This window comes from Gymnogyps californianus, chromosome 11 (genome assembly GCF_018139145.2).
Source record: "Gymnogyps californianus isolate 813 chromosome 11, ASM1813914v2, whole genome shotgun sequence".
Classification (NCBI taxonomy): domain Eukaryota; kingdom Metazoa; phylum Chordata; class Aves; order Accipitriformes; family Cathartidae; genus Gymnogyps; species Gymnogyps californianus.
The window spans coordinates 15,610,124-15,623,428 of record NC_059481.1 but is presented as its reverse complement, the minus strand read 5'-3'; the positions used below and the strand labels follow the sequence as shown (position 1 = coordinate 15,623,428).

Here is a 13,305-nt window from a genome sequence, read left to right as displayed (position 1 = left end):
CAGCATCAAGCCTGTTTCCTCTCAGCCTTGCTTTCCTTCTACACCTTGTAAGGGACTGAAAGAGCACATGCTCAGTAGATAAAGAACCATCTGGAACACTACGGTGTGTGTGTGTGTGTGTGTAACTGAAGACTGAGGACCAACGGGACGTCGCTGGATCCATGGTGGTGACTATCCTTTGCTTATCTGCCTGAACACGTGCTTCCTCCTGTCACTTCCTGCCTCTCCTGTCACTCCGTTTCTCTGTGCTTGTTCAATAAACAGCCTGATTGGCAGCGTTTGACCTCGTTTGCGTCTTATTCTCACTCTTGCGATCAGCACGAACTTTCCCCGGTTCCGAAATCTAAACCGGAACCTGACACACCTCCAGGAAACAGAGCTCTGGCTCTCCGCACCGTAACACCATCACCCTTTCCCCCAAATCACAACCGTAACCGGTTCCTTCGCACTCACTCTCATCCAAACACAGCTGTGTGCTCCCTACCTCCCAGACCTATCCCGATTCCCACTGTTTTGGCATGAGGCAGTAGCTTCCGCCTTCGCTCACTTTGTTTCCACAAATATTGCTCTCTAGGAAGAGTCTCTTCCCCATTCCTTAAGCAATACTAAAATTTGCATTTTTACAGGGGGCTGATAATCCCACTGTTTGGTTCACTAAGCATTTCAGTTTGCAGGATTGCAACCCTCCTCATGCACCACTACTTCTATGGCAACTTTTCCAGAGAAAGTATTTCACAAGCAGCCACTGAAAAAAATGTGGCTTTAGCAGTCTCCCTCGCTGGCTTTCTGAGGCTGGATAATCATAGTCTTTCCAAACTCCAACCTCAGGAACACAGTATAATGGCAAATGTCAGACAGACCACTCAGAATTAACGGAAGACAAATAGTTTCCTTTATTCAGTATGACATCTTGGAAACACTCCAGGAGCAGCTCATACATCCTTCTGGCTTTACAACATTCATTTGTTCCAATCCATCCTGCTTTCCACCAGAGATAGGTCCTCTCCCTGCTCTCGCTGCCTGCCGGATACCCGCTGCTCCCACACAGCCTCCCCTGCACAAAACCCCCCTGCTTGTGCAGATGGCTTTAGGGACAGGTGCCACACCAAAGCACCGCTTGGCTCCTGCAGCTGTGTCTTGATTTACCAAAATGTGGGATAAAGGGGCAGAAATGGCTGCGAGCAAACAAGAAGTGGCATTGGAGGGAACAGGTCTGCTCAGCCTGGCAACTTTTGGTGCAGGAGGTAGGAATTTCACCTAACTGGACTCCCTGGAAAATTCAGGAGTGTTGTGGTACAGATTCATCTCAGGGAGACACAGACGGATCCTTCCCCTAGAGCACTGAGTCTGCTTGTGGAGCAAGGCAGTGTTCAAGTGCCACGGAGCATCCAGAAGCAGGACCAGCAGCGCTGCTGATGCCGGGGCGTGTTTTTCAAAACCTCTTCCTCCAGCCAGCAGCTGTGGCTGGACGTGGGGTAAAAGGAGTGAGCTGGCTGCCGGGAATTTGTGGACAGAAGCGGCGGAGCACAGCCTGGTAAAATGCTCAGCTCAGTGGCATTTCTCTTTTGGCCTAAAGAATTTGGGAATGCAATAGCCCATCTGCTCTGAAATAATCAGTGAAGCTCCCTGTATAAGCAGTCAGAGCCCTCTTGGGTTTGGTAGAAAAACAAAAAAAAGAGAGTCAGAAAGTCTCTAGCAACCGCCTTCAGCCATAAGAAGAGACCAGAGCCTCTGGTCTACAGGGGACAGAAAGGTGGACAGCAGTAACCCAGTAGGGCTGAGATTAGTCAGTTAAGTTCTATAATTAGGAAATAAATAGCGTGCTAAATAAACCCAGAGCAGAAGCTTTTGAGGAGGGTGACAGAGCTGGAAGTTGGCAAGGAGCAGCTGAATGAGAATGTGATGGAAAAATACTGAGCAGGTGGGCCACGTGCCACCTCCCCGGCTGGTTTGTATGATGCAGCCGTTCTCCCATGCCTGGCACTTGTCTCCTTACGTTGTCAGCTCCTCAGGACAGAGGCTGGTCTATTTAGAGATCTGCAAAGTGCCCATTACGCTTTTAGACACCACTTTCAGAAAATACGTAAGAGTCCAAAGAGCACTGTGCATCCAGATCCAACAGGCTCTCAAACAGCACGGCTCTGCAGCCTGCAAGCCAATGCCTTGCTGGCACTGCAGGGAAGGTAGAGCAGGCGAAGAGGAAAAAGCATTGACTTTATTTCCATCTGCAAAGCTTTTTTGTGCTCACATGTCACTGACAGGCACTTCACTTCTTTTCAGCTGGCAATCAAACCTTGTCGTAAGAGATGTTTTCCCTTTTGCTCCTGCTACACTGGCAGAGATCAACACCCCGATGTTTCCGCCAGCAAAAAGGTTTCCTCAGAGGTGCAAAGTCCCCAAGAGACCTTCAGCACACGGCGAGTTTGCTGAGCAGGAGAAAAGCTGGGCCAGGGGAAATGAAGCAGAAAAAGAGTTTGAGTTCCTTGTGGCAGCAACAGCCAAAAGAGAGAGGGATGTGAAGAACAAAAGGTGACTGTCACCACGGTGTTGCATGGGGGTGTCTCAGGCTGGCTCAGCACCACATCGAGTTCTCTCTGCCTGGTACCTTTCCAATTGCTGAGTTTAAAAAGGTGAAATTATCATCAGCCTTTTTTTGGCCTCATTGTACAGAGGTAAGCGCCTGCCCAAAGCACAAGGCAAAGCTGTGTGTTCTTCCTGTGCCTACAGTTTCCAGCACATACATTTGGCCTCTTTTGCAGTAGCCACACTACTCAAAGAGGGATCCTCCTGTCTCCGAAGCATTAGGGTGTTCCTGGACACCCTCATCCCACTTCTCTGCAGTAACATCAGACAGAAGCATCTGCTGGGCTGGAGCTGCCAAATCCCTCCCTATGAGGCTGGGAATGAAGCTCGGCTCTTCCCAGCACCCTTCCTTTACGGCATGGTTTGGGCTACTGCTCAGATGGCATTTCCTGAGCATGAGCTGTTTGCTGCGAGAGGTACAGCCTCCCTCCTGGCTCCAGGCCAGAGCACTCCACCTACTGCACACACCACTGCTCCCAACACCAACCAGCCCTGTGTTGCTCATCATCACACCGGCTCGGCCGTAGCAACCTCAGCTCCCCGCACACTCAGAGGAAGGGCAGCTTCCTTTACAAGCCACAGCTCGCAAGCTGTTTTAATAGCCCAAAGCCAGATTTGTATTCACAAAACACGCTTGCTCCCTTCCAGCCATCTCTGCTCCCGCACCAGAAGGTGCAGCTGGAACCCCCCAACATTGTCCGGAGCAAAATGCCAACTGACTTGCAGCGGTTCCTCCTTCCCTTTCTGGAGACGCAGCACCTTTTCCACCACATCCCTTCTTCTTGCAATAAGCAGACAGCTCGGGAGTTGGCCTCCCACTGCCACAGCCACCTGTGAATTTGTGCTGCCACCTCTTCAATGTTAGCCCCCTCCGGTTCTCAGCTCTCATTCCTCACCGATGTATCTGACCACCCCTGGTATAAAAAACCACCCTATGTTTCACTTCTCAGCAAGAAGTGGGCAGCTAAGAGTTTGGTTTGCTTTGCTTTGTGACGGTGTGCTTAAGAAAGCTCTCTTCTAATAGCTGAGCTTCTCTCAGGTCAGAAAAATCTCCAACAGCCTCAAGGATTTGAAATAAAAGCCTTGCCTGGAGGCTCAGCTCCGGTTTGTGGCGTTTTCCTGCCTGGATCTGTGTTTTCCTGCCTGGACTGATGGTGAGGAGCCAAGGTACACCTGGAATCAATTGGACTGCAATTTTCTGTAATCAAATTCAAACACATTCTTCAGATACTTAGTTAAGAGGCTGATACCGGAAGTTTATCTACTAAGCTTATCTCGTAGCTTGATCACCAGCATAACTCAGCTGCCTTCAGACATAGGAAACCTCAGCCCAGCTGAGTAGCCAACGGATTTAGCAACCACCATAAACCCTGAGTATTTTCCACAAGGTTAATTAAAAGCTGAAGATAAGGAACCCAGCTCTTGTTTCACTGAGTGGTGCAGGATCACATCTGTAGCAAGCGAGGAGAAGAGGAGCGCTCACCGTGGGGCTGCTGTTGTTTCTGTTCTGCCACCCTCATTTCAGCAGTCCCCTCTCTGCCCTTCCTCAGAGCTCCCTTCTTTACCGTGACTCAGTCTACAGCAGTTAGTCATCTCTCCAGATACATAACTCTCTGGAAAATGTGACTTGCTCCTTGAGAGCCTTCTCTACGTAGGAAGCTCCAACTCCCAGTAAACAGAGGAAACAAAATGTCTGAAATCAGGGAAAGGATTTTTCCATCCAGTTATATAAAGCAACCATTAACATAGCTAGAACAGTTGATGTTACTAGCAATGTATCATGTGGCTCTTTTGGGAGGCTACAAGAAAAGCAAGTTTATAAACATCGCATTGCAGACATTTTTTATTTTATTATTTGTTTTCCTCCAGTGCCTTCCAGATGTGGCAGGCTCCGTCTACCTCCGGGCAGGTTTCACTGTCCCTGTCACACACCCCACTTGGTGGGAGGAAACCGGGCAGGCACTCCTGTGCCTCCAAGGGGCCAGGGGAAGACCCCTTCCCTCCTGCTGGTGAGGCCCAAGAGTTGATCCCAGCTTGCACCCCAGTGCCAGGTTTGCCACGCAGAGGTGGCCTGGGGGCCCATGGGAAACAAAACCCGCGTGTTGAATGCCAGCCACCATTTTGAAGGCCCTACGATATAATTCCTATATTATTTTTGATTGCAACGTGGCATCATGCAATCAGTACTCAGCACCTGCGCACACTCAGATGGATTATCAGCAGCTTTTGCCACACTAGAGAGGTTTTTGGCCCTCAGGATCACCGAGCCCCATCTCACTGAGGGCTGAACATGCACCTCAGCTGGAGCCGCTCCCCAGGCTGCCTCGCCCCCGCGGCACGGGTGTTGGCTGCGGCAGCAGGAAGCGGCCAGCGGCGAGGCTGGTACTTCACCCCCGCGTCACCGCTCCTCCCGCCGCTCCCCACTGCCCACCACGCCGTCCCGTCCCCGCTCTGTCATGGCGGCGGCAGCCACGGCTTCCCCACAGGCGCCGGCAGCCCCGCCCCGCCCGCCAATCACCGCCCTCCGCCTGACTGAGACGCGCCCAAGCCAACAGAACCGCAGTGTCCCGCCCCGCTGCGTCTCCACCAGCCAGTAGCGCCCGTGCAGCCCGGCTGGAGCGCGCTCCCACCCCCACCTCGCCACCCGGCCAATCCGCGCGCGGGCTTGGGCGGGAGCGGCAGGGCGGCGCAGCCAATGGAAGGGCGAGGGCGGTTGCTAAGGGGCCGCGCGTAGCGGGGCTGGTGCAGACGGGTGGGAGTTGCCGCGGGAGCTGCCGGCGGTCGGGCGCCTGAGCCGGGCCTGCAGGTGAGGCGGCGGCGTTCCAGGAGCTCCTTCCCCGCAGGGCTGAGGGGGCAGCGGCCGGGCCTCTCCCTCCCTCCCCCTCCTTCCCTCTCTCTCAGCGGTACGGCGCCTGAGGGGGCGCGGGGCGTCCGCTGGCCGTCCGGGCGCTGCCCCGCGACCGGGTCTGTCAGGCGCTGGGCGGTCAGCGATGCTCCTCTCGCTCCGGCCTCAGGCTGCCCGTGCCCGCCCGGCCGCCTTTTTTCTGTTTATTTTCTGCAGCAGGCTTGCCTTACGTGTTTGCTTCCCCGGGTGGAGGTGAGGGTAGCCCTGCGGTGGGGTTTGGCCTGGCTGTGGTGACCTGTGGTCTGGTCCCCTCCCGGTGCCTCTCCTTTCGGTTCTTGCCGGGGTTGGAAGGTCTGTGCAGCTTGAGGTACGATGATGGCCTTCCCCATTGCTTTGTGGAGGTGTGAGGTTGTGCAGGGCAAGAAAAACAGCAGTGTGAGCAACCTGTGCTCGGAGGGAGTGAAGGCTGAGGTGGGAAGCAATTATAAGCTGCTTGGGAGCTGAGCATGGAGCGGAGGTCCTGAGGGGTGATACTTGTGTGAGTTAGAGTAGGGTGAGTTCTGGCTGATGTCCATCAGGTCACACTGCTCCCCCTAAATGAGGCTCTTCTCTGTTACTCATGCTCCTAGGTCCTGACACTGCTACTAGCATTTTGCAACAACTTTAGATTTCCTTTTGTTGATGTGTACTATATACCTGCTTGTTAGCCTGTGTGACAGGGCTCTGTCCGCTCCATTCTACAACTTCATGTATAACTTGTGATTTACTCTGGCACAGGATGAGTAGATATATCTGTCGCAGTTGATGTATTACAGCTGGTGAAATCTCCCACCTGACACTAACTTCTTTTAAAGAGGTATGTTAGCAGTAGCTTTATTCCCACAGTTGTGGCTGGAGGGATTGCATTCTGTAGTTGCATTCTCATGCAGGTCTCTTCAGAGAATTCATAACAGCTTCCTCTTACTGTTGATGTACAGTTGTCACTGGTGTGGTAAGTACTAAAGATTCCTGTCTGCCTCTTGTAGATTGCTGTTTGGCTTCTACAGCACTGGTGCCTCCATCTGTAACAAATGTTTGTGTCTTATTAATCAGCTAACTGGTACAGTGTGGTCATCTTGTGTGTCTTGTTTGTCAATGATTATCATGCTCAGCAATGTTTGTAATATTGCTTAGGTTGGCATGTTCTAGTCCTCACTGATATGGTGTTCATAGAACACACAGTTCAGCTGTTTCCATTTGTGGTATCTCATTTTCAGACCTTCTTTGATAATGTTTATTTCCTGTGCAGGGAGTCTTGTTATTGACAACTAGTCTTTGGTTGTTCTGTTGTTATCTTTTCTTGGTTCATGTACTTCACCTTCTCTCCTAGATGCTTGCTTAGTTCTCATATCACAAGAGAAGTTTGAATAAATTCTCTTGTCTCTTCATGATGAGTGGACATGCAGCCTTTCTTATTATTCTAGCCATTGTTTCAGTCTCAAAGTCAAGAGTAAGAACAGGAAGGATATTAAAAAAGAACTAAGAGCTAATGTTTGGATTCTTCTATTCTCCTGCCTTATTCTTAAAAATAGTTGTATTTTGCTTTTGCATGGGAGGTCCTCTGTGTTACTGAGCGATTCTAGCTGCATAGAGGATGAGGCTGACCTAAGATTGTGCCAGACTGTCTTTTCTAGGGGTGGAAAAGATGCGGAGGTTGGGAATAAAACCTTCCATCTTGCAAAACTGTTTCTGAAGAAGTTAAACTTAAAAATTAATCTGTTCTACTCTTCTTGTAAAAGCTATATTTTTCTATTCAGGGAATGAATAGCAGCTTATGATCTTAGTATTTCATAAAGCTGCATTATTAAACTTGTCATGTGAAAACCCAGAGATTAACACGCTGAAATAGTCACTGTTCTGGGATGTGGTATTGGGAAGGAAAGATAGCAGAATAACATTATTTGCCCTTGACATAGGCATATGGAGAGGTTATCCAAATCTACTAAGTTCCAACTGTACTTTTAGATGTAATTTGATGTGCTATAGAAAATGGTGGCTTTAAAGCAGTGATTCAAACCTTCTGTAGTTGTAGTTTAGCCTCACTCGATAATGGAAGTGTCCTGGGTGCTGCTGGATTCACATTGCCCTGTTACCCGCCTTTCTTGCTCTCTATCTCCAGCATCTTCATCCGTACTTCCATGCTGCCAGCTCTGGCAGTGCCAGAACTTGGATTAAGCTAACAAAGAACAGGATTTAGTGAAGGCTCTAGTAGGGGTGTACGTGCTGGGGTCTTTGGTGCTTGTAATTCCTGTTGAAAGGTGCAGACTCCAGCCTGAAACTGGTGTTTTGGACTCTTCAGCAAAAGCCTAAGTCATCATAGTTCTGATAGTATATTGGAGTCTTCATCTACACTTTTGAGTTTCTCTGGAATGTCATATTTCATGATGTGTTATAGCTCTGAATTGCTATTCTTAACGTGTACTATAGATCAACTAAACTTCGGTGCAAGTATTTGCCCTTCTTCAGCCTAAATAGCTTGTGAAGATTAAGCTTATATGCAGTTAAAAATCTGATCGAACTCAACTGATTGAGTTCAGTACCAAACAGTTGATTTAATTTCAATGTGCAAGGGCAGTCTGTCCTTACGGAGAAGCAAAGTCCCACTTGCCCAACATATGTGGGTGGCAAAGATGCTAACCTAGTCAGGCAGCTATCCTAGCCTCTTTTAGCTCTAGGAAGGCTTGTGTGCCCAAGGGCTTCTCTCTTTTCTAGCTGTATCAGTTGACTTGATAATAAAGATTGTCTCTGACTGCCAGCCTTACTCTGCCAGCATCAGGCAGCAGTAATTCAAAATGCTTTGCAAAGCAGTTCGTACAAACCAAGTGCTTGAAACATCTTTGTGCCTGTGCTCTGTTAGAGGTAATGGCAGTGGAAGGAAGTGTCATACTTTGCAATGTACAGAAGATTTTCACCTGTATCTCTAGATTGACCAAGAAGTGCAGTTTCCTAGCACTTGCTCTACTGTTGAGAAATACTTGAGTTTCTCATCATCATGGGTTCAGTCTGACTAAAAGAAATGGCAATGACAACTTCCTCTACTAATATGGACAGAGCTCCTGCAAACACCAAACTCTTCTGAAACTTCTGATATACTAGTTGCTAATAATTGAGCTACAGCCCTATTCAGGGCATTGAGTACTCAGTGTAATATGGGCTCCTCATGGAAAGGGTCAGCTAGGACAAGTGACTGGCTGCTAATGAGGGTTCACTGTTCAACAGTTAGTCCTGTTTCTAAACTTATTTACATCTTCAGAGATGCTTTTGCGTAGAGATGCAGGTTCCAGAAAGACTATGCTGAGGGTATTCAAGCCTGGCTGTCCCTTAACTGGAACACCCAGTTCTGTCAAGTGTTGGTTGAGCCTAGGTGAGTATGAAAGATTGTACTAAGTGAAATAAGCAGATGCACAGTCGTTTACAGTGAACATCCTTGTAAGAGGTAAGGAGAAAACGTCCTAAGATGTGTACCTGTAATATCCCTAACCTCCCACTCAGATTCAGCAGGAGAGTGGGCAATGTAGCTCCTCAAACTTTGAGTTGCTGGTGACTGCTGTAGTGCTCCAAAACCTGTTTGTTTTAATTGGCATTCTGATAACACTTGAGTATTCTGCAGTAGTGGTAGCTTTGTGTTGGTCAGGCCCTGTCTCTTTGTATTTGGTTCTTTTGTCCTGAAATGTTGTTGCTTCATTTTTTAATGTAATTATGTGAATTAAGCTTCTCTAGTGTGAGCCTTCTATCTGTCATGGACAGACTGAGAATGACTCTGCAAATCTTCTGTACTGCTGTGGAGCAGAGCTGCTTATCAGAGGAAAAAAAAATAAGCAGGATGTTCGAAGACCTCAGAGTGAAGTGGCACCTCAGCTTTTGATCATGTTCAGATATAGGTGTTTTCAGACTGCTTGAACTGGACCAGTCTTGAATAAAGTTCTCTTAGCTGTCTTAACTTGTGGTTTTGGTGATAGATGGTCTTTCCCTGCTGTGCAGCTGGTCTGGTGGGGAGCATGTTCCCCACTTACTCAGCTGTGCACCCTGTAGCTGAGCCAACAGCTGTGATGCGCTTGGACTTTGGGCTGCTCCTCTGATATGTACATCTGAGCTCTGTGACAGTGTGGGGATGGAGGAGTTGGAGTCTGAGGGTGAATGAGGCTTTAATAGTATGATGCTGCGTTTCAAAATATAGTGAAGGAATAGAGCATGCTTGGGGGGGGGGGCCATAATGCAGTTTGTATTAGCTCACTTAGCTATCTGTGGCTTGATGCTAGTAGCATTCGCTCAACTACTGAGCATGGATTGTCAGGTTCTCTGCAGTGTGTTTATTCCACTTCTTCCCTTGAGCTTAGTGCTGCCCACTGACACAGGGTTATGTGGTAAGCAAGTGACACCTGCTAATGCTGTAACACTGTGGAAAAGCATTAGCCAGTATTTCTTCTCCCTCAGTACCTAGAAGTAAGCTTGACCTCTTCTACAAGGAGCTGAAGCTGTGCCCTGTAGTTCCATAAGGCAGCGGTTAGGGTGTGACAAAGTCCTAAGTCTCTGCAGTAATTGAATAATTATGTTTGCTTAAATAACATGAGCCTTTCCTTTAAGATAAGATGCAATTAATCGATTTCTGTGGAGTAATCAGAGCCTTGTCTTGTCTTAGTTTAATCTTGTACATCAGGTGTGTGCAATAAAAGCTAACGTAGTGTTTTTCAATCCATCTGTGACAAGCAGGAACCAGATAAGGTGACATACAGGGAGTCTACATAGCAACCTTCTTGGATAGTATGCAACAGCTGCCTGTCATGCAGTAGAACCATTTTGATCAGTTAAAATGATATTGTGAAGAAACAAAAGCAGTTCCTGTAGTTGGAAGGAAGTGAAATTCAAGGCTCATCTGACTAAATTAGCCTTTTTAGGGAAGTGAAAGACCTAAGAGTCTTTGGCCATGTTGGCTATAGAGTTATTCTCAGGTACTTTCTTAAGCAAGCTGCCTTGGCACATACACCCAGCCCTTTTAGGTGCTTGGCTTCTGCTCTGAAGATGTAGGACTTCTTGCAGTCAAAAAAGGAAAAAAGCTCCGGGTAAAGGCACCTGTCTTTCTGGCTGGGCTGATGGTGCCTTGTGCTATGAACTTTGTCCCTGTAACCTCACAGTACCTCTAAACTTAGTATATGAGCCAAGTATTGTATCTGATGAAAAGGTCAAATTCCAGTGAAGGCACCAGCCAAGAAATTCTTGTCGGAACATGGTGTAAACAGTACCTGCTGCTTTGTATACTTACCAGCCAGCTAAATCCTGGCCTGGGTGCTGGCTCTGGCACAAGATGGAGGGATTTGCACCAAGGACTTCCATGTGCTGTCCAAATAATGTTCTTTTAAACATCCTTGTGATGGGACATGTCAGTGTGCCCCCTTTATTTGGAGATAAATTCTGTCAGATGTTTGACGACAAAACTATGGTGGGCTTTGCCAGACTCCTAATGACTCTGGCGAGGACTACACTTTATTTCTCATGGCCACATCTCCTGAAAACCTAAACTTAAGTGCTTGAAGTGCTCAGCTAATTCTTGATTATACCCTTTATGCTTTGAGGTCTGAAGCTTAGTTGGCTGTTTTAAATGGCCAGGAGTACTGAGTAATACGTCAAGATAGTCTCAGCACTTGCTTCTGACGTATTCTCTTCTGAGCTACCACTGAAGACAAAAGGACGTTCTGCATGGGGTAAGCTTGGCCTGGTTAGATGCCAGTCTTGAAATAAGCGGTGTGATGCCTTGCTTTGTGTGTCTAAACCAATGAGGCATAGTACTGGTGTGGCCCTAAAATCCTTGTATCTATGTAATTTTTTGGAGACCTTAAAGTAGCAGTTTAGGCTTAACAGTTTTTTTTCTGTAAAAACAAAAGCATCTTTTATACAGAAAGTGCTGGGTAAAAGGCAGGATATGGGACTGTACAATAAAGCTTGAGGTTTTTTCATGATTCCTCTTGCACAGATTCCTGTACTCATGTAGCTTGTGTGACCTCACTGTCCTCCAGTGCTTTACAAAAACTTAGTCTGGCAGCCTTTCCCATCAAGACATGTTGCTTCAGGGAATGTATACACTGGGGAAAGACTCTATGTACATTTTCATCTGGATGGTCTCTAAACATCTTCCTCTGCATTTAAACCATTGAAAGGTCAGCAGTGTGACACACTTCTGTACACTTCCTGGAGTGAGATTCAAATAATATGCTGGCATAAAACTTGACTTTGTTTAAAAACGTTTGTAGTGCTCTGACTTTCCACCCTTTCCTTAATAAAGTTCCTTTCTCCATAATGTGGTTCTAAATATCTTACCTGGTAGTGACAGGCCTGTAACTTCTGGTTTTGCAGTGCATCTTTTGGAAGAGGCATTAGCTTTGGCTGATATTAAAGATGATGAATTTCCTGGAAACATTCCCTAAAGAACTAACTTCAGTGAAACAGCCTTCCTTCTTCCCCCTTCAAAGAGGGGGGGAAAAAAAACTTATTTCTGATCTGAATCTGCCTAGGCACAACTCTTTAAAGTAGGGTGTCTTGCTTTCCTCTTGTCTAGCAGACTTGCTTTGAGTTTTATTCCCCAAGCAGGCACTACAAATAAATGAAACCAGTTCAAGAAATGTCTGATAAGTTAGTTAATGAAGGCTGTCTAGAAACAGCCTCTTTGGCTCTTCTGACTCTTGGTGGGGAAGAGAGGGTATTACACTACTTGGCAGAAGCTGTAAAAGGATGGGAAAGGGGATTTTTAAAGGCTTTCAGTGTTGGCCAGGCATGTTCCAGTGTTTAGGTGTCCAGGTGAGCTCTGAAAGCACTAGTGAGTCAGAACGATGGCTGGTGGGAGGGCATCTAGGAGGCTTTTGTATCAAACTGCCACTCCTGGAAATGATATTCCTTCAGGATCCTTCAGTGAATGTAATGGAGCATAAAATACCTTACTAGTGGAGCCCCTTTTAAAGAGGCTGCCTTTACTCTTGTCTGTGGGCAGCTCCATACAGCTGCATCTTCGCTTTCGCCCAAAGCATTTCTAATGCTTCAGTGAAATGAGTCTGCCAGGCTTTCAGTTGCTCATTAAAAGGACCCTATGGGAGTAGCTTCCTTTAATGTGTTTGCATTTTTTAATGTTGGCTTTCCAGTATGCAGAGTCAGGCTCAGCTTTGGTATGGGTGGAGGAGCTGTAATGCTTGGTAGCCACCAAATCCTGTGTGTGCCATGTTGAGTCACAGGGTGAAGTGACTTCTGTCCCTAGAAGAGTCTCCTCTCTCCAGAAAACCTGGAACAGAAATATGTACAGTCTCAGATTTGTTGTCAGTTGTGACTTTACTTACTGTACAAGTAAATATTTTGATGATGGCTTTCCCAAAACCCAGTGTCTTTGAAATGATACATAAGCAATTTGCTGTACTTCTACTGGCTTTTGTTGTACTTGTTTCTATTCCTGTCTGGAAAGGGGAGACATGGGTTTTTTCTCATTATACTTGTACAGGTGAGATGCATGCTTAACAGTAATGCTCAAGTGTTTCCTGTAACATAATTTTCAGCTTTTTATTCTGTGATGAAAGAGCAAATGAAAAGACTCCTCAAGTCAGCACTTGCTTTCCAGTGATTGATTTTAAAGTTAGTCCTCAGTCACAAATGGGACTTAAGAATATTGCTTGAAAAGACTGTCAGTCTTTGGGGCTGTTATGCCTTAAGTGATTTTTAAAAAAAGAATTGTACACTTAAGGTGCTTCAAGATAACATCTGTGCGCCAAGAGCTTCAACTTCTTTGTGTTCCTCAATGTGGATCTCAAACCCTGTGATGGATGAAGAGGCAGGCTTGATTGCTTCCAGTAATATACTTAACT

At 47.1% G+C, this 13,305-nt stretch overlaps 1 protein-coding gene across 2 annotated transcripts in view; it reads left to right on the top strand.

The window, feature by feature from the left end:
* The first annotated feature begins 5,354 nt into the window (after window positions 1-5,354).
* ABHD2 (abhydrolase domain containing 2, acylglycerol lipase) overlaps window positions 5,355-13,305 on the top strand; it is a 42,655-nt gene continuing 34,704 nt past the window's right edge. Inside the window, exon 1 of one of the 2 annotated variants that reach the window (XM_050902953.1) lies at window positions 5,355-5,389. The gene's annotated coding sequence lies outside the window, so the exon portion shown is untranslated. Of the gene's footprint in view, window positions 5,390-6,401; window positions 6,420-13,305 lie in introns of those variants that run through there. The other variant, XM_050902954.1, reaches the window with a different exon arrangement.